At 41.7% G+C, this 22333-nt stretch overlaps 1 long non-coding RNA gene and 2 other non-coding genes across 3 annotated transcripts in view; all 3 read right to left on the reverse strand.

Annotated features, from left to right (window-relative positions):
• The window catches only part of LOC141065393 (uncharacterized), a 250650-nt gene extending 242754 nt beyond the window's left edge, over window positions 1-7896 (reverse strand). The window contains exon 1 of the long non-coding RNA XR_012226407.1: window positions 7331-7896. This is a non-coding gene — a long non-coding RNA (uncharacterized lncRNA). The remainder of the gene's footprint in view (window positions 1-7330) is intronic.
• Window positions 3755-3827, reverse strand: TRNAV-UAC (transfer RNA valine (anticodon UAC)). The gene has a single exon. It is a non-coding gene; the product is annotated as a tRNA-Val (tRNA).
• A 3265-nt stretch (window positions 7897-11161) lies between the features above and the next one.
• On the reverse strand, window positions 11162-11234 carry TRNAV-CAC (transfer RNA valine (anticodon CAC)). Its single transcript has one exon. It is a non-coding gene; the product is annotated as a tRNA-Val (tRNA).
• Between the last annotated feature and the right edge of the window lie 11099 nt (window positions 11235-22333).

Here is a 22333-nt window from a genome sequence, read left to right on the forward strand (position 1 = left end):
TCCTCCGCTGTGTAATCTGGGCCATCAAATCCATACTGTGCCTGACACCGTCTGAGCCTGCCTCCTGAGACATATATTTTGAATGTGTATGCTATCCATACATGTTATCCAGGGATACGGTACCCTTTCTAACCTTTGTGCAATGACGTGCAATCCATACTGGGCCTAACACCGTCTGAGCCTGCCTCATGCTGTATAGACATATATTTTGAATGTGTACGCTATCCATACATGTTATCCGGGGATACGGTACCCTTTCTAACCTTTGTGCAATGACGTGCAATCCATACTGGGCCTAACAACGTCTGAGCCTGCCTCATGCTGTATAGACATATATTTTGAATGTGTACGCTATCCATACATGTTATCCGGGGATACGGTACCCTTTCTAACCTTTGTGCAATGACGTGCAATCCATACTGGGCCTAACACCGTCTGAGCCTGCCTCATGCTGTATAGACATATATTTTGAATGTGTACGCTATCCATACATGTTATCCGGGGATACGGTACCCTTTCTAACCTTTGTGCAATGACGTGCAATCCATACTGGGCCTAACACCGTCTGAGCCTGCCTCATGCTTTATAGACATATATTTTGAATGTGTACGCTATCCATACATGTTATCCGGGGATACGGTACCCTTTCTAACCTTTGTGCAATGACGTGCAATCCATACTGGGCCTAACAACGTCTGAGCCTGCCTCATGCTGTATAGACATATATTTTGAATGTGTACGCTATCCATACATGTTATCCGGGGATACGGTACCCTTTCTAACCTTTGTGCAATGACGTGCAATCCATACTGGGCCTAACACCGTCTGAGCCTGCCTCATGCTGTATAGACATATATTTTGAATGTGTACGCTATCCATACATGTTATCCGGGGATACGGTACCCTTTCTAACCTTTGTGCAATGACGTGCAATCCATACTGGGCCTAACACCGTCTGAGCCTGCCTCATGCTGTATAGACATATATTTTTAATGTGTACGCTATCCATACATGTTATCCGGGGATACGGTACCCTTTCTAACCTTTGTGCAATGACGTGAAATCCATACTGGGCCTAACACCGTCTGAGCCTGCCTCATGCTGTATAGACATATATTTTGAATGTGTACGCTATCCATACATGTTATCCAGGGATACGGTACCCTTTCTAACCTTTGTGCAATGACGTGCAATCCATACTGGGCCTAACACCGTCTGAGCCTGCCTCATGCTGTATAGACATATATTTTGAATGTGTACGCTATCCATACATGTTATCCAGGGATACGGTACCCTTTCTAACCTTTGTGCAATGACGTGCAATCCATACTGGGCCTAACACCGTCTGAGCCTGCCTCATGCTGTATAGACATATATTTTGAATGTGTACGCTATCCATACATGTTATCCAGGGATACGGTACCCTTTCTAACCTTTGTGCAATGACGTGCAATCCATACTGGGCCTAACACCGTCTGAGCCTGCCTCATGCTGTATAGACATATATTTTGAATGTGTACGCTATCCATACATGTTATCAGGGGATACGGTACCCTTTCTAACCTTTGTGCAATGACGTGCAATCCATACTGGGCCTAACACCGTCTGAGCCTGCCTCATGCTGTATAGACATATATTTTGAATGTGTACGCTATCCATACATGTTATCCGGGGATACGGTACCCTTTCTAACCTTTGTGCAATGACGTGCAATCCATACTGGGCCTAACACCGTCTGAGCCTGCCTCATGCTGTATAGACATATATTTTGAATGTGTACGCTATCCATACATGTTATCCGGGGATACGGTACCCTTTCTAACCTTTGTGCAATGACGTGCAATCCATACTGGGCCTAACACCGTCTGAGCCTGCCTCATGCTGTATAGACATATATTTTGAATGTGTACGCTATCCATACATGTTATCCAGGGATACGGTACCCTTTCTAACCTTTGTGCAATGACGTGCAATCCATACTGGGCCTAACACCGTCTGAGCCTGCCTCATGCTGTATAGACATATATTTTGAATGTGTACGCTATCCATACATGTTATCCGGGGATACGGTACCCTTTCTAACCTTTGTGCAATCACGTGCAATCCATACTGGGCGTGAGAACGGCTGGCGAGCTGTTAAGCAAGCTACAGCACCTGTCCAGACAAGTACAGGGATTCCCTAGCGAGGAGACTTATTTGATTGTTTTCAATGTTGGGACAGCAATTTTTGGGGAGCACTATACTCTGGAGAATGATAGATGGGGCCCACCATACACTGGAACATTCCAAAGGTGGACATCAGACACTGGAGCAGCATGTACAGGGCCCATTATACACTAGAGCATTAGAAATGGGGCCCATTATGTTTGGAGCATTATTTGGGCCCATAAGACAGTGGAGCTTCATCCATGGGGACCAACATATACTGTAGCATTATGTGGAGCTCATCATATACTGTTTCAAACATTATATGGGACCAATGATTCTGTATGGAGAAATAGATGGGCCTCGTCATGAGATGTAAAAAGTGAGGTATTTTTCATTGTACTATACCGCTATTTATCTGCCGTATCGGAGCATGATGAGTTGTGGTATGTGTTAAAGGGGCGCTCTTTCGCCCAGGGCACATGAAAACCTGCAGCCAGCCCTCCCCCCCCACAACTTTAGCCAAATAACACCCATTTTTCAGTGCGTAACTTATATTATGAAGTTAATTAAGGTTGACAAGCTTAAGTAAGAAGAATTGATGTTTTTGGCATTCAAATGGGCACTGTTGGTGTGTTTCCTGTCCTCCTCTCACTGCCGACTTTTATTGCCCATTGACTTACATTGGGTTTCGTGTTTCGGGACGACCCCGACTTTTCCCTTTAATCGGACGATCTTGCTCGACCCGACTTTTGGAAAAGTCGGGTTTCACCAAACGAAATGCGACCCTAAAAAAACAAAAGTCGCTCAACTCTAGTGATAACCACTACACTACAGAAACCGGCTGCGGAAGGTTACTGTGGTCATGACGAGCCATCGAGAACAAAGACTCAACGTCAAAAGCTTTAATTTCAACGCCTAATGTCATGCTTCTATCCAGTTTCGAACTGGGGACCGTTCGCGTGTGAGGTGAACGTGACAACCACTACACTTCAGAAACTCCATGCAAAGCTAAAGATGTTTAAACATGCTGAAATGAACTTGAAAAAGAAAAAAACAGCCAGCCAAAGTCAAGAGGTCTTCCTCTATGTCTGAAGACAGGACAAAGTGCATTTTGCAACACAGGAACCTTTCATTTGTCAGGCTATTGGAGAAAAAGAACAAACAGGGAAACAAAACCATGCTCCACAAAACATTCTCATGCCTTTGTCCAAAAGCCAAAAAGAAAAAGCACCTAGATGCCTGCTTTCGCACCTTGATCCTATCAGGTGTTACTTGAATTAGGAACACTTAGACACTGTCAAAAACACACATGCTTGCCAAAAGCAAAAACGGGTAGAAATAATCACATTGGTAAAAGTAATGCTCATTAAACCAGCAATAGAATATGCTAACTAAGGCTAATTAAGCCAACAATATACGTTTGTGATCAAAATAAAGAAAAGCCACATGTTTCTGCCCGGGATCAAAACAGGGAACTTTCAGGAGGATGGCAAACAGGACAATCACTACACTACAGTAACCAGACAAGAGCGTTTACTGTGGTCATGGGAAGCAATAAAGATCAAGCACTCATTGTCAAAAGCGCTAGTTTGCAAGAGGAACACTGTGTTTCTGCCCAGTTTCGAACTGAGGACCTTTCGCGTGTAAAGCGAACGTGATAACCGCTACACTACAGAAACCAACCTATTCAAACAAACAAAAAATGCTGTGGTCATGGCAAGCAATAAAGAACAAGCACTGTGTTAAGGGAAGAATATATGGCATATGAATATATACAAGAATCAAAACTGTATCACTATATGGACGCTTTGCTGGATATTGGGATCATGTTGCTTTAAGATACTTCTGATTTTCTTATATTTTCTTATATTTTCTTAGAGTTGTTTCTGTATGGTATCACTCACCTAAGCTTCATCAAATATTGACTAAACTGGGTGGACCAGGGTGAGTCAAGCTAGAAGACAATATTTGTGTATATAAGTATTATCTAGCAATGTGGGAGCAGTAAACGGTAGCCCAGAAGTGTACATAATGATTGTGTAGCGACCTGAGAAAAGCAAATAGTAACTGGAAATATGTCCATGATGTAACTGATGATGTAGCTCAAATTCTGTTATAAAAGCTGTACACGTTTGATTAAAGACAGAGAAGAATCATACTGACACGATACCCTCTTGTCTTGTGTATTCTTTTCTCGAGTATACGTATACCTTGTGCCAAAGCTACAATTCGGCCACAGACAATTAAGACGGGTCGCACCTTAGTGTGACAGAATCATCAGTTGGCGCTCAAACAGTGGGGCTCAGGACGATACCAGATGATCACAGCCGCAACAAAATCTCCCCCCAGGACGGACGTCTTTCCAGCGGGACGAGACTGCAGCTCGAGACCTGGTGAGAAAATATATCATCTTACCTACCCTTCTGTATTCACGTCCGGCTGGGAGGAGATAGTTGGCTGTCTTCTCTGAACCCTTAAACTGACCACGTTTGAAAGTCCTGAGCCTACGGACCCGGTCAGGTATATAATTCCTTAATTGTCTGTGTGTATTATCCGGTCTAACCAATTCGGAGGGTGTGTCTAGAATCCATCTAGTATCTGTTAAAAACTATTTCATACTGCACTAGGGCTACTAGAAGCATACAGAGCAGAGTACAAAGGGGGTGTTCACACTGGGTTATCACCCTGGTTCCGACCTTAGACGGTCGAAGAAGTTATGTATATATTATATATATACACGTATAGGTGCTCACGTCCGGCCATACGCCCACAGTATAAACTGGGCCCGGTGACGTGAATGACACGGCATATACATATTTTTAAGGAAAGAGGTGATTACTAATTTTTCCCCCCTCTGCTGAAATATCAACCACCTATCTAGAGGTGATTACCACTATTTACTATACCTAAAGTGACAAAAAGCCCAGCCCTAGTTGCCTTGGTAACAAAATAACAGTGAAAGGGATAAGGAATACATTCATAATAGTTTTTTTTTATGTTTTGAAGTATTGATGCATTGTTGAGACACGCCTGTCCGCAGCTCTCATATTGAATATACTGCCATACTGGTTAGACTGCTATTTCAGCTGCATTTCCTGAATCCAAAGTGTTTAACAATCCCGCTACATTATCTGTATTCAGTCCGGAGGATATAAAATATAGAGTGTAATGAGTTGTTTTATAGTATACACACAGTAACCCTTCAAGCATATTTATAATTACGGTAATCTAAAAGTTTAATTGTCTGCCTTATCTGCTTTGCCTCTCTGCTTTGCTGTTTTGGTTGTTTGCATACGTGATTGTTACCTCAGCCAGCCTGAAAAGGAAAAAAATATAGATAGGGAGACGTACTGAGCAAATTCACTGTCACTCTGGTTCCGGTCCTGCTCTCGGCTTGACCGATGATCGCAGAAGTCTGAACTGTGTCTCTCCCAGTGGGCAAGTGGGAGTAGGGGCTTGATTACTCTGAGTGATTTTCCAACCTCTAAGTGGTTGGTGACTTCTTGCGGGTTTCCCACCGGACATCATCTGGCTAAGGTGATGGTGTTTTAGCTGCAGCATAGGTTCATAAGTTATATGGGTGGAAGGGTAATTTCAATTACCGTGTTGATGTGACTGAGTGATTGCTCTCTCCCTGAAAAGTATGGTTTGCCCAGGTGTAGATTTTTCACCTCTACAAATCAGGCTGGCATATGGATAGGTAAATTGCGAATTGTTTTGGTGTCAAGGATTCGCAGTATTTGATGTCCGTACCAGTTTTAAATTCATTGTCTTTTGTTTTTTGTAGTGTGTATAATTTGCAGGAGGCGTACTAGCATGTGGTTAAAATTTTTGAATGCATTCTATGTGTGTATACATATATATGTTGTGAAATTAGAGAATTGGATAAACTGGTTTTGTTCTGCATACTATAATTATAAGGTTAGTTGGTTCAGGTAGAAAGAGAATTACTTGAATGGTAATTGCTTGATTTGTACAGATATCTCTGTGAGATCCGAGGTCTATTGTTACTTTTTAGTTATTGTTTTACTAATGTCACTACATTTCTCTATGAGATGGTTTTCTTTTAAATGTTTTAGAGCGAAAGTTTTGAGGAAACAGAAATTTTAACAATTTATAAGGTATTTTTATACTACGCAGTTTCTGGATACACAAGATTTGTGAAATACTCTGGTGTTAGTTGTTGGTTAATTCCCTATATTACTGTGTTCAAGATAGCTAGACATCACTATGTTCACTGAAGACCCCTTTACTCGGACATAAGGAGTACATACAGCTTTTACAGTCACATATCCAACTGTTCATAACCCCGTGAGAATTTGTTTCAAGACGCACACATACATATGTTTTTCAGATATACTCAGAATTCAGATGATAGAATGGGTGGGAGCAGTCAGTCGATATCTATAAGACAGATATGACCCATAGTGGAGTGAGAAAGAAAATGTACGTTAAGAAACCCTCCGATCACGAGGGGAGGAGCATTAGATAAGAAGGGATAGAAGAATGTGTTACTGAGTGGAGAGCAGCGTCCCAGCCTCAGGTATTATGAGGTGTTACAGGACCCTGAAGCATTTTATAAGGTGGCAGAGGAAGTTAGGAAAAAAGGGATGAGGAGAGGAATATAACAAGATTGCTGAATTTTGTGCAAAACAAATATTTACACAGGAAGATGTCAGTTGCAATATCTGCATTACATTCATTCATACTTCTATATACATTCCCGATGACTGGACGTGTGCCAGCTGTCAGACGCAGAATGCAGAACATCGTGAGACTTGTTCTGACTGTCAGATGACCAACCCAAAGAGCCGTACCTTCTTTCCAACTATTTATATAGACGGCACGTCTTGTGCTACATCCTGTCCAGCATCCATTATAGTTTTATTAATTAATGTAATTTATGAAAAGAATAATGAAGAAAAAGATGAATATGACATGGAGGTATATAATTAAACAGAACCGGAGGAGACAGGAAATAAATAGCTCAGACTGATAATCTACAGTATTTATCGTTATATGGTGAGGGGACATCATCATCATCATCTTTTAAGCCTCAAAGCTCATACTTTTATACACAATCTACTACATGCAAGGACTCCTGGAAATGCCAGGAGACAGATACCCTAGTAAACAGCTCGCCCCCCCCACAAAAATACAATGGAGAAACAACATCTCTCACCCAGACAGAGGTTGAGGATACTCCTCTCAAATTCCTGGTGGGTCCCGATGCAATCAGAAGAGTAATCAGGGACATTAATCTACTTGCTGAAGAAGTATGTAGTCTTTTCTTTTTTTTTTTTTTTTTTTTTACAGGACACATCTGTAGATCATGTGGGCGTTGAACTAATGGCACTGATCCCAGACTCAACATTGGCAGGCTGAAAATCCAGTTTGTAAAGGTGGGGCAGAAGCCAGTAGCCCAGCTGCCAAGGAAATTGCAATATTCCCCCTCCATTTCATAATTTGCAATTATTTCTATGAAGTTATGGATAATACATGATAATTCATGTCAATGAAGTTATAGTGCTGAACACATCTATGGTACCAAACCCACACACTATGTTTTGTTTTTATCAATTCTATTTCTTTTTCTATGGTTCACGGTGATTGACCTGGCCAATGCTTTCTTCAGTTTATTTCTACATGCTGCAAGCCAGTACCTGTTTGTTTTCACACGAGGGCCAGCAATATATTTGGACTATGATGCCTCAAGGGGCACAGTATAGCCTCTCTATGTTCACCCGAGCCATGACCACGGTCCTGGAGCCCTGGAAGAGAATACATCCCACAGCCACTTTTTTTTTTACAATACATATGGATGACCTCCGACCCTAACTGAAGACAGCCAAGACAATACTGCTCTTCTACACATGCAACCTTTTTTATAACTATTTTAAGGTTAACCAAAGAAGGTATCGGTGTGTTTTATATGCTAAATTGCAATCACATTTTCACAGCTCTAGGACTGCCACGCTATACTGAACTGTTTTGTCTGTTTGTCATGAAGAAGCCTGACCATGTAAATGGAGTCCTAACACAGCTTCACGGAGGAAGACAATGCCCTCCTGGCTTCTACTCTCCAAAACCTGACCAAGTGACTCGTGAAGTCCAAACCTGCATGAGAACCGTGTTTGCAACCCACCTGTGCTGGATAAAGCTTCTGATATTTCTGTCTGCAATGCCCTACTCTGCTCCCGGACAACGTCACCATCTCCAGATGTGCTGTCCATAATCCAGCTACTCTTCTACCTCTGCCAAAGGGGGGAGGAAGATGGAGGATGAAAACCACATCTCTGACACATTAGTGGAAGAGGTAGTCGACTCTGAAATGGCTGAACGCGATTGTCTTGCTGTCATGAGGCAAGAGAACACCTGGAAGATCCTGACCTGATGCTCTTTGTGGATAGACCAAGGTATGCAGACCAAGAAGGCCGTTCGCACACTGGTATAGCAGTAGCCACAGAAGTAACTTGCTGCCAGCAAAACCACTGCCTATATCCAAAGGCAGGACTGCGGGCCTTGACAGAAGCATACGAGAGGTCCACTCAACATGAAGCTGTCAAGATCAATCTGGAGGGAAAGAGACTTCATCACGGCTAACGGAACGCCAGTCTGACACCACAAAGCCATACAAGAATTAATGGAGTCCTTGTTGATGCCAGGAAGAGTTGCGGTGGTAAAAGTAAAAGCACACACACTGGAGACACTTCAAGGGAAGCAGTGGGCAACAGACTAGCTGAAGTAACAGCAAAAGAAGCAGCAGTAATACCGGTTGACACGGAAACAGAGGAAAAGGAATAACACTCCAGAAACAAGTATCCAAGGAAGAAAAGAAGAAATGGACCTAAGATGAAGTTATACAGGATGAAATACGCCTAAGGATGAACAAGGAAAATTTAAGGCCTCGAACAAAACTCTACATACTTGATGCTATACAGGAAACAGGGAAGTCATAGCATAAGAGTTTAGTCTTTCCCTTGGGTCACATACACGCACAAGTATAATTGCCTATATGTAGACTAAGTTTAAAAACATGTGACTAAAATGCATTTTCGAGTCTTTTCATCCATCCCAGATCCTGAGGACATAGGAGCCCACCAGATCCTGCCCGGTGACTGAGTCCTCATCACCAAGAGGTTCAACAGACGTACCCTTGAACCTAGAGATGACAGCCTGTTCCAAGTCCTGTCAAATATCGCAGCAGTCCATGGGTCCTCGCTTCCCACTGCAAGGAGATGCCGGATCCAGAGTCCAGTAGCGGCTGCCACTCTTCATCCATCTGGCACTTATCCTTCTCCTAGCTCAAGGGGTAGTCAATCACCAAGGGGTAGTCACTCATGAGAAGGGCATACTGACTTTCTGGTATAATGTCTCCACCCCAAGAGTAACATATCAATTTGACTACTGTCTCACAATAAGAATGTCCAGGCCCCATGGCACAGTTTCATATCAGGTTTAATACACAATTCATCTGTGTCACTACTGCTGAAATAGGGGAAGGTTCAAACTGGGAGGATTAGTCTCTTGTTGGGTGGCACACTGGTGAAAGTGACTGGAGACATCAACCAGCCCAGGCCCTACAGCGAAGGGACAAATGGGGAATAAGCCTATTAAGTCGCATGACCCTGTCCAAAGCCCATTTTAAGGGTCAGAGTGGCCTTCCAGATGCAATACTCCCCATCACTACCGCTCACTGCCCCAAGGAGGGATGCATAGTTCTGTACCTCACCATTGAGAACCCCTCAGAGAATGAGCAAGGGTTATATGTACTAGGCTCAAGTACTAAACTTGGGAGGGAAAATGGTGACACAAAAGGTAAATTTTGGCTAAGAAGCAAAGATACCAGTGGGGGCACACAGGGAGCACCTGACAAATTCAAAGTCGAGAACGAGACAATAGTTGTGTTTAAACCCACCATCCCCGCAAATAAGAATGCAAAGCGGATAAACTATTTATACAATAATCAACAACGGCTTATAAAATACACTGGGGATGCCATAAAGGCAATTATTGACCCATTAAGTTTGCAAAAGTTATTTTATGTCCTTTGATCATATTTTCTTTAATTCTATGCTGCATAGTGCCATGCCTTAAGAAAATGATGATGAAAACTATGGAAACCACAGTGATGACCATGCATGCCGATTTCGAAGATCCCCTGTATGAAAAATGTCCCAATGAAAACATGCAAGCACCACCTCCAGAATATGCCTGCTTGAAGCAAGCCAATGAGGGAAAGTCCAGGATCTGACTTCCTCCTGTGCAAAGTCCGTTAGGAGGGGGTCCATCTACTAGAGATGGGTCGTCTCGTATATACGGTGAAGATTAGTTAGTTAGGTTCCAGCATTGTTGAGATAGGTAGGCCGGGAGGACAGATCGATAGGTTCGACGAGATTAGGATTTTGATTTTGCATATCTCCAAAGGAGGGACTGTTAAGGGAAGAATATATGGCATATGAATATATACAAGAATCAAAACTGTATCACTATATGGACGCTTTGCTGGATATTGGGATCATGTTGCTTTAAGATACTTCTGATTTTCTTATATTTTCTTATATTTTCTTAGAGTTGTTTCTGTATGGTATCACTCACCTAAGCTTCATCAAATATTGACTAAACTGGGTGGACCAGGGTGAGTCAAGCTAGAAGACAATATTTGTGTATATAAGTATTATCTAGCAATGTGGGAGCAGTAAACGGTAGCCCAGAAGTGTACATAATGATTGTGTAGCGACCTGAGAAAAGCAAATAGTAACTGGAAATATGTCCATGATGTAACTGATGATGTAGCTCAAATTCTGTTATAAAAGCTGTACACGTTTGATTAAAGACAGAGAAGAATCATACTGACACGATACCCTCTTGTCTTGTGTATTCTTTTCTCGAGTATACGTATACCTTGTGCCAAAGCTACAATTCGGCCACAGACAATTAAGACGGGTCGCACCTTAGTGTGACAGAATCATCACTGAAAGTCAAAAAGATCGTTTTCCAAGAGAAAAAGCTGTGTTTCTGCCCAGTTTCGAACTGGTGACCTTTCGCGTGTGAGGCGAACGTGATAACCGCTACACTACAGAAACCGGATGCAAGTGCTTACTGTGGTGACAACAAGCAATCGAGATCAAGAACTGAAAGTCAAAAGCTTGGATACCAAAGGGTAACAGCGTGTTTCTGCCCAGTTTCGAACTGGGTACTTTTCGCGTGTTAGGCGAACGTGCTAACCACTACACTACAGAAACCGGCTGCAGAAGGTTACTGTGGTCATGACGAGCCATCGAGAACAAAGACTCAACGTCAAAAGGTTTAATTTCAACGCCTAATGTCATGCTTCTATCCAGTTTCGAACTGGGGACCGTTCGCGTGTGTGGTGAACGTGACAACCACTACACTTCAGAAACTCCATGCAAAGGTAAAGATGTTTAAACATGCTGAAATGAACTTGAAAAAGAGAAAAACAGCCAGCCAAAGTCAAGAGGTCTTCCTCTATGTCTGAAGACAGGACAAAGTGCATTTTGCAACACAGGAACCTTTCATTTGTCAGGCTTTTGGAGAAAAAGAACAAACAGGGAAACAAAACCATGCTCCACAAAACATTCTCATGCCTTTGTCCAAAAGCCAAAAAGAAAAAGCACCTAGATGCCTGCTTTCGCACCTTGATCCTATCAGGTGTTACTTGAATTAGGAACACTTAGACACTGTCAAAAACACACATGCTTGCCAAAAGCAAAAACGGGTAGAAATAATCACATTGGTAAAAGTAATGCTCATTAAACCAGCAATAGAATATGCTAACTAAGGCTAATTAAGCCAACAATATACGTTTGTGATCAAAATAAAGAAAAGCCACATGTTTCTGCCCGGGATCAAAACAGGGAACTTTCAGGAGGATGGCAAACAGGACAATCACTACACTACAGTAACCAGACAAGAGCATTTACTGTGGTCATTGCAAGCATTAACGATCAAGCACTCATTGTCAAAAGCGCTAGTTTGCAAGAGGAACACTGTGTTTCTGCCCAGTTTCGAACTGAGGACCTGCCGCGTGTAAAGCAAACATGATAACCGCTACACTACAGAAACCAACCGATTCAAACAAACAAAAAATGCTGTGGTCATGGCAAGCAATAAAGAACAAGCACTGAAAGTCAAAAAGATCGTTTTCCAAGAGAAATAGCTGTGTTTCTGCCCAGTTTAGAACTGGGGACTATTCGCGTGTGAGGCGAATGTGATAACCGCTACACTACAGAATCCGGATGCAAGTGCTTACTGTGGTGACAACAAGCAATCGAGATCAAGAACTGAAAGTCAAAAGCTTGGATACCAAAGGGTAACAGCGTGTTTCTGCCAAGTTTCGAACTGGGGACCCTTCTCGTGTTAGGCGAACGTTATAACCACTACACTACAGCAACCGGCTGTGGAAGGTTACTGTGGTCATGACGAGTGTAAAATAATGCATATCCTGTAAAATACTCAGGACTAGTTACCAGATAAAAATATAGTGGTTTATTTGGATTCTTCCATCAAAGAAAGGTTATTACAGAAAAACAGGTGAATAAAAATAAGTGAAAGAGATATTGTCCATTGTTCATAGCAAAGCAGCATGTATTCTTCTTTCTCTCCGGGATCTCACATGGCAAATGGCGTCTGTCTCTCAGTTCGGCTTCTTCGTAATAAAGTAACATACCAGCTGTTGAGTTATGTCATCTTGCGTCTGTGTCTCATGATGGTGAGGGAAGAAGAAGAGCGACCTCTACAGTTAGCCATGAATTATATATGTCTCCTAAAGCACGTGGTCTCTACATATATGGAGTTTGACATTTACCTCAAGGCTAAACTTAAATATGTAGTGAGCTGACATTTCTACCATGAGCCAAGCTTAAAAATAGCCTATGTCATGTAAGCTAAAGCATTCTACAGAACTGGGTGTAATAAGAAATATTTAACGAATTATTAATATTTAACAATTCCCCCTTTTGAGGGAGACAGACATTAATTGGAACCCTCAAATATAACGATCTTTTTTCTTCTTTTCTTCTTCTTTGACAAAATAATTTAATATCAATAATAATAATAATAATAATAATAATAATAATAATAATAATATTAGATTACCGTTATAAGTACTCAATGACATAATTGATGTGAATTCATGTTATGGTAAGCCGTGAACAATATTCATATAAAATATGTATAATTATACTTCCCTAAGTCTAAATTGAAGCATCTCAGGTCCAGTCATCATCATCTGATGTCATCTGGTCTTCATTTTGATGTCTTCTGTCTTCTTCTTGGTTCTTTTAAAAACACAGTTTTTCTATAGCATATAGAAATTGTGTTGTGTATCAAATCAAAGTCCATAATTTCAAATGTTAATACGAAAACAAAGTCTATGCAGCTTTAATATCTGTGCAGTGTCAGCTTTAAAAACCTGGGCTTATATTGGCTCGCCTTGGATATTCTGGAATCCTCCATCGGTACTGGTCTTTGAACAGGTGTGACGTCTTTGGTCAGCAAAGCAAGGGTTAAAATGACTCTTCCTTGCTAAACATAGCACCATAACCAGTCCTTGTCCTAATGCACAGGACATATGTCAGGGTTAATTACCTTCATTGTTCACCAGCTTTACATCGAAGCTTTACAGGTGATTGAAAACTTCTGGAACTTGATAAGAACGTGATAACACAGTTCACATCAGCATCGTAGGATCATCGTCCTCTGGTTGTCAGGTTAGACACTTTAATTGTTACTGTCAGTGGTGGATACTGCACTTGTGACTGTCAGTGGTGGATACTGCACTTGTAATTAACACAGTCTTACTGAGAAGTCACAGCTTTGTTACCTTCTGGGACTTCTGGATCGCGGCATTCTTCTTCTTGCAACTGATAATAATCAATTTTAATATGAAAAGTCTTTATTAACGTAATTTCAGTATCTTGCTTGAAGTCTTCATTCTCTATTCTATACCAAATCTGGTAATTTCCCTATCCCATAATATCACAGCGTACCATAGCAATCAGTAATATCCATATAATTATTATCAGAATTTGTACCATATATGGATTTCAATATTTGAAATAATAAACGATAATACATTATTATCCGCATTTTTCATGTGATAGAACATTTTTTATGTCATAGGTGTAATTACCTTTTTCAACCCATAGGTGTCACTGTGTTTTATGTAACCAGTGTTATCATCTTTATTAATAAGGAATATATTCATTATACTAATAATATGTAGGAATGTAAAGCCATGAACCAAAATAAGAATATATGAGTGAGCGAATGAATGAATAACAGAATTGTTGCATATAACTCAGAAGTGAAACATTTTCCTTAGTAATAGAACCATATAATTGCTATATTTAATGAAGCAATATTCTCAGTAGATATTACTTTACTAAATATTGGTGAAAGAATTAAAAATAATGAAAAATAAGAATAAAAATAAAAATAAGAATAAGGCCTTTATGTTGATGCAGAGTAGTTATGTCTTCAGTAACATACACCCTTAATATTTCCATGATCTGGATTATTTCATAATTGTCATAAACTTGTGTTACCAAAATATTCAAATTATGCAACTTTGCATGTAATTCCTCTTAGTGTAAAGAAATGAATCCTTATAATACTTGTTATTATACCCAATACTTATACCATTGTACCTTATTAATATTTTTTCCTATTAAAATGTGTGAAGAAGAAGTATTAATCAAATGTGATTATGTAGTCAGGATCAAAAACATATTTTCCCCCTTAATACCAAAAAATATTGTTTCATGAAATAATTCATTTATCAAAACCAAAATTAAAAATAATTAATTTATAAATTGTGTAAATATTATACTTGCTTATACCATTATTTGTCTGAAGATGTGTAACCATTAAAATTAATTTGAATATCATAAAATTATCCTTTGGAAAAATTAATTTGCATAAACCATTTTGATGTGCGATTGCACTTTGCACTTATCCACTATTAACTAAATCAAAAAATAATAATTACTATAGAAATATAGAAATATATGTTGTATAGATAATATTTCATTATGTATCTTAATATTCTAATAATTTCCTAAAGATAAAAGCTTTTGGGGTTTTTTTTTTCTTTCCTCATTCAGAATCCTGAGGCCTCACAAACGTATCACATTACTCGCTCAGCAGCTGCTCATACACTCAGTCACTGTCACTCAGACTGTGTCACATATTAACTTTAAACCAAATACCTCACATATGAAGGTGTGATGAATACACGTATTTTAACCCAAATTATCCTAATTATCAATGCATTGTAAACTATTTCAATTTAGTCTCTTAATATTTCTTTGAATATTCCTCCACATGACATAAATATATGTTGTATAGCTATACTTGACATTTAGGCCTGGAAAAAAAATTCCATTGGTTTGCAAAAGTTGAGACCCCCTTAAAAATTATTTTCCTAAGGAACAGGGACATAGTATACTGGTATACTTGTATTATTAGAACAAGGTTCAAATTCCCCTGCTGTGGTTGTCATTCAAACCATCAGTAAAGCACACACCCAGAACATTTTAAAAAGCAATTAGTTATTTCCTTTTAAGGGTTAGATATAAAATCATGCAATTATTGCAACTTCCTGTGTAAATAAAGGCATAAATCCTTGTAAGAGAATTTTTCCCGATTAAGTCCTGCTTTGAAATGAAAATTCTAAGGAAACATAAAAAATAAGGTTAATATCATATTCATATTCTATATATTATTACTGATGTAGATTTTAATTTTCATTAAAAAATACAGTTCTACTATTTCTACTTCTACAAACACTCTATATATACTGTATGACTATGTATATATCCACAAACCATAAAACTACAGGATTATACTCTATAACTCACTAATTGTATAACACTGTTACACAATATATATTACTTTTTTCCTAGCCAATTCCTACACCCATACTTATTTCTCTGCAAAAAATATCCTGAAAGGTTCTTGCCATTTTAAAGCTGATAGATTCTTGGAGCAGAGTATTCAGTTTACAGGCCATGATGTCACTCACCACCTGTTTCTGTCTGTTAAATTCGGCCATCTTGGTTACAGGAAGAAGATCAGAACTCATCATTTTTCTTAATTCCATTTGTGTCTTTTCGGTGTTCCTTTGCATCATTCCATATGGTTTATAACAAACATGTGATTTTCTTTTTCTTTCTTCGTAGATTTGATTTTGGGGAAAACTCATTTTAGAAGGCTTTGCTAATACAGGCTTCTGATAAGATTTTACTCTGCCTGTCTTTACAAAATTAGCACAATTTACTTTCCTCTCACGATTCTCGTGTTTTCTGGCAAAATCAAGGGATTGCGCACATTCAAACAAAGAATCTTTTTGTGACGCAATAACACGAGATGCAGGATTTAGAAACCAAAATTTGCTTACAAAACTCCTTATGAGGGACGGTGTTTTGACATTCTCACTCAGCATTCTATACAAACGTTCATATATGGACATGAACGTAAAAATACATTCCTTCCGACCAATTCTTAATTTTTGAAGAATATCAATATCTGGATGATTTTCATTTGATGAACAAAAAATGAGAATTTTTAATCTGTCTTTATCAGTTAAATTCTCATGTGTTTCACCAGATAACTTTAAAGACAATCTCCTAGCAAAATTTACAGGGATCCACATTTTGAACAACTGATTCTTCTCCTCGTTAGATAAATCAAATTTATCAGAACAACTTTCAAAAATCTCAGAGTTTCTACAAACATCTATTTTGTTGTCATAAGCAGGAATTATTTGGCATATCTTTATCAAAGTTTTCCTTCGGATTTGGGCCTGTGAGTCGTCTATTTTTAGTGGTACGTCTTTCCCTTGTACGTCCTCTACGTCAGTTCTGAAGTCTCCTCCTACTTCTCCATCTTGTTCCACGTCTGCAAGGTCACCTTTAATAGCTGCTACTTGTAACTGTTTCTCCACATTACAGTGAATCTCGGGAACATCACAACAATCATTTTTAGATTTCTCTGACACAGATCTATGAAATATATCTACCATCTGTAGAATATTTTTTAATCTCTCTCTTTCTCTATTGAAAAACTTAGAATCTAACCTCTGATTCTCGAGTTCACACTCGGCATATAAACTTAACCATAAAACTTCTGAATTAGAATTGTCTACAGACTTAAATTTCAATTTACTCTGCTTAGCAAGACAATTAATGACATCCATTTTATCTTACCTTGAAATGTCTCAGCTTGTTCCTTTGATGGACAACGCTGGGTTCCTGTTGTCTTGGTTTCAGCACGTCTGGCACTTTGGCACTTGTAGTACTTCTCAATCTATCTGGCAATTCTTACTTCTAGGTTCTGTGTGATTCTTGTAAGTAGTGGAATTCCCGATAACTTGCACATATGATTTGACGTTAGCAAAGTCCAATCCCCCGTGTGGGCAAGTTGAGGGAAATCCGCAAAAAAGTAAAAAAATTCAGATCTGGCTGGCTCTCCAATGTAAAATAATGCATATCCTGTAAAATACTCAGGACTAGTTACCAGATAAAAATATAGTGGTTTATTTGGATTCTTCCATCAAAGAAAGGTTATTACAGAAAAACAGGTGAATAAAAATAAGTGAAAGAGATATTGTCCATTGTTCATAGCAAAGCAGCATGTATTCTTCTTTCTCTCCGGGATCTCACATGGCAAATGGCGTCTGTCTCTCAGTTCGGCTTCTTCGTAATAAAGTAACATACCAGCTGTTGAGTTATGTCATCTTGCGTCTGTGTCTCATGATGGTGAGGGAAGAAGAAGAGCGACCTCTACAGTTAGCCATGAATTATATATGTCTCCTAAAGCACGTGGTCTCTACATATATGGAGTTTGACATTTACCTCAAGGCTAAACTTAAATATGTAGTGAGCTGACATTTCTACCATGAGCCAAGCTTAAAAATAGCCTATGTCATGTAAGCTAAAGCATTCTACAGAACTGGGTGTAATAAGAAATATTTAACGAATTATTAATATTTAACATAGTCCGGTGGCTCTGGCTGACGGGATGATGTGGGATATTAGGGGTAGTAGTCCGGTGGCTCTGGCTGACGGGATGATGTGGGATATTAGGGGTAGTAGTCCGGTGGCTCTGGCTGACGGGATGATGTGGGATATTAGGGGTAGTAGTCCGGTGGCTCTGGCTGACGGGATGATGTGGGATATTAGTGGTAGTAGTCCGGTGGCTCTGGCTGACGGGATGATGTGGGATATTAGGGGTAGTAGTCCGGTAGCTCTGGCTGACGGGATGATGTGGGATATTAGGGGTAGTAGTCCGGTGGCTCTGGCTGATGGGATGATGTGGGATATTAGGGGTAGTAGTCCGGTGGCTCTGGCTGATGGGATGATGTGGGATATTAGGGGTAGTAGTCCGGTGGCTCTGGCTGATGGGATGATGTGGGATATTAGTGGTAGTAGTCCGGTGGCTCTGGCTGACGGGATGATGTGGGATATTAGTGGTAGTAGTCCGGTGGCTCTGGCTGACGGGATGATGTGGGATATTAGGGGTAGTAGTCCGGTGGCTCTGGCTGACGGGATGATGTGGGATATTAGGGGTAGTAGTCCGGTGGCTCTGGCTGACGGGATGATGTGGGATATTAGTGGTAGTAGTCCGGTGGCTCTGGCTGACGGGATGATGTGGGATATTAGGGGTAGTAGTCCGGTGGCTCTGGCTGACGGGATGATGTGGGATATTAGTGGTAGTAGTCCGGTGGCTCTGGCTGACGGGATGATGTGGGATATTAGGGGTAGTAGTCCGGTGGCTCTGGCTGACGGGATGATGTGGGATATTAGGGGTAGTAGTCCGGTGGCTCTGGCTGACGGGATGATGTGGGATATTAGGGGTATTAGTCCGGTGGCTCTGACTGACGGAATGATGTGGGATATTAGGGGTAGTAGTCCGGTGGCTCTGGCTGACGGAATGATGTGGGATATTAGGGGTAGTAGTCCGGTAGCTCTGGCTGACGGAATGATGTGGGATATTAGGGGTAGTAGTCCGGTAGCTCTGGCTGACGGGATGATGTGGGATATTAGGGGTAGTAGTCCGGTAGCTCTGGCTGACGGGATGATGTGGGATATTAGGGGTAGTAGTCCGGTAGCTCTGGCTGACGGGATGATGTGGGATATTAGGGGTAGTAGTCCGGTAGCTCTGGCTGACGGAATGATGTGGGATATTAGGGGTAGTAGTCCGGTAGCTCTGGCTGACGGGATGATGTGGGATATTAGGGGTAGTAGTCCGGTGGCTCTGGCTGACGGAATGATGTGGGATATTAGGGGTAGTAGTCCGGTAGCTCTGGCTGACGGGATGATGTGGGATATTAGGGGTAGTAGTCCGGTAGCTCTGGCTGACGGGATGATGTGGGATATTAGGGGTAGTAGTCCGGTAGCTCTGGCTGACGGAATGATGTGGGATATTAGGGGTAGTAGTCTGGTGGCTCTGGCTGACGGGATGATGTGGGATATTAGTGGTAGTAGTCCGGTAGCTCTGGCTGACGGGATGATGTGGGATATTAGGGGTAGTAGTCCGGTGGCTCTGGCTGATGGGATGATGTGGGATATTAGGGGTAGTAGTCCGGTGGCTCTGGCTGACGGGATGATGTGGGATATTAGTGGTAGTAGTCCGGTAGCTCTGGCTGACGGGATGGTGTGGGATATTAGGGGTAGTAGTCCGGTAGCTCTGGCTGACGGGATGATGTGGGATATTAGGGGTAGTAGTCCGGTGGCTCTGGCTGATGGGATGATGTGGGATATTAGGGGTAGTAGTCCGGTGGCTCTGGCTGATGGGATGATGTGGGATATTAGTGGTAGTAGTCCGGTGGCTCTGGCTGACGGGATGATGTGGGATATTAGTGGTAGTAGTCCGGTGGCTCTGGCTGACGGGATGATGTGGGATATTAGGGGTAGTAGTCCGGTGGCTCTGGCTGACGGGATGATGTGGGATATTAGGGGTATTAGTCCGGTGGCTCTGGCTGACGGGATGATGTGGGATATTAGGGGTAGTAGACCGGTGGCTCTGGCTGACGGGATGATGTGGGATATTAGGGGTAGTAGTCCGGTGACTCTGGCTGACGGGATGATGTGGGATATTAGGGGTATTAGTCCGGTGGCTCTGGCTGATGGGATGATGTGGGATATTAGGGGTAGTAGTCCGGTGGCTCTGGCTGACGGGATGATGTGGGATATTAGGGGTAGTAGTCCGGTGGCTCTGGCTGACGGGATGATGTGGGATATTAGGGGTAGTAGTCCGGTGGGTCTGGCTGACGGGATGATGTGGGATATTAGGGGTATTAGTCCGGTGGCTCTGGCTGACGGGATGATGTGGGATATTAGGGGTAGTAGTCCGGTAGCTCTGGCTGACGGAATGATGTGGGATATTAGTGGTAGTAGTCCGGTAGCTCTGACTGATGGGATGATGTGGGATATTAGGGGTAGTAGTCCGGTGGCTCTGGCTGACGGGATGATGTGGGATATTAGGGGTAGTAGTCCGGTGGCTCTGGCTGACGGGATGATGTGGGATATTAGGGGTAGTAGTCCGGTGGCTCTGACTGACGGGATGATGTGGGATATTAGGGGTATTAGTCCGGTGGCTCTGGCTGACGGGATGATGTGGGATATTAGAGGTAGTAGTCCGGTGGCTCTGACTGACGGGATGATATGGAATATTAGGGGTAGTAGTCCGGTGGCTCTGGCTGACGGGATGATGTGGGATATTAGGGGTAGTAGTCCGGTGGCTCTGGCTGACGGGATGATGTGGGATATTAGGGGTAGTAGTCCGGTAGCTCTGGATGACGGGATGATGTGGGATATTAGGGGTAGTAGTCCGGTGGCTCTGGCTGACGGGATGATGTGGGATATTAGGGGTAGTAGTTCGGTTGCTCTGGATGACGGGATGATGTGGGATATTATAGTGAATGTGGCTATGCGGAGTGGGCTATGCCTTTCTATTGCTGCTGATACGTTTACTCCATTAACCTCGACTACATATATTGACTATGTTACCGCCAATGCAAGATTTTTTGGTGTTAAGTGTTCTTTTGCCATATGTTTGTGGTAATGCATATGTTTTTTTTTATCTGTATATACATAGAAGTTATATCTGCTTGAGCATAATTTTGTAGCCCTTTGTGGATGGGTCTTTTTGATCCTGGCCTGTCCACATATATATTGGGTGAGATCGTTAAATCAAGTGTTAATTTCTTTAGTTCCACTTTGCGTATTGTGCATTTAAACCCTTTTTGGTTGGGGGCTTCTCTTGACCCTGTGCCTTTTTCATGTATTAGGTGACCTAGGTACATTTAGGGTTAAGTCTTGCAGATACATTGCTCAAATAAGACAGGGGGCGGGTTTGATAGGAGCCCGAGTGGCCATCTGATCTGGCGCATGCGCGGTAATTTATCATGCCTGCGTGATGATTAGAGGTGGTGAGCTGAAGGATGACCAGACATCACGAACTACGCTTGCACAGTGTTCCATCGTCTTTCCTTTGATCGATCATCATATCACGCTGCGCGAACTCGCCCCTGCATGATGAACAGAGGTGGTGAGTTGAAGTACGCCGACACCATTAACGGCGCCTGCGCAGTATGGTATCACCCTCTCTCTGTCCGGTCTCACGTGCGCCTGTGCGATGAATCATTGAATCATCATGGTCATCTGTGCATCCTGCTCATCTCTAATACATTTTTTTTGTTCATTCATTTACAGTTGGAGCAGCCAGAACTTCCTCATCTTTATGTAGCTGCACTGTTATGAAAGAGTCACCGTAGGAGGCAAACACAAAAATAGTCGCTACGTCCAGAAAACCAGAGAAGTTGGCCGCTATCAGATTGCAGACCCCTGAACCTATCAACACAACTAGCAGTAGCCGTGGGGGGTTCCTACGGTGCCCTAGACCCCTCGATCACAGCCGGAGAGCTAAATAGCCTAAAGACAGAAAGGGAAATCTAAACTGCCCCAGAGCAGACCCCAAAGTAATAGGCAGCCCCCAACATATAATGACGGTGAAGCAAGATGAAAAAACACTTACACAGATAGAAAGATAGGCTGAGCAAACGATGGGGCCCAATCTAACTAAATAGGACAGGAAAGGAAGGTTGCTGTCTGCAATCTGCCAAAACCCTATCAAAGACAAAAGCCAACAGACTGATATG

This window comes from Dendrobates tinctorius, unplaced genomic scaffold (assembly GCF_039654945.1).
Source record: "Dendrobates tinctorius isolate UK_male_01 unplaced genomic scaffold, ASM3965494v1 ptg000251l, whole genome shotgun sequence".
NCBI classification, from domain to species: Eukaryota; Metazoa; Chordata; class Amphibia; order Anura; family Dendrobatidae; genus Dendrobates; species Dendrobates tinctorius.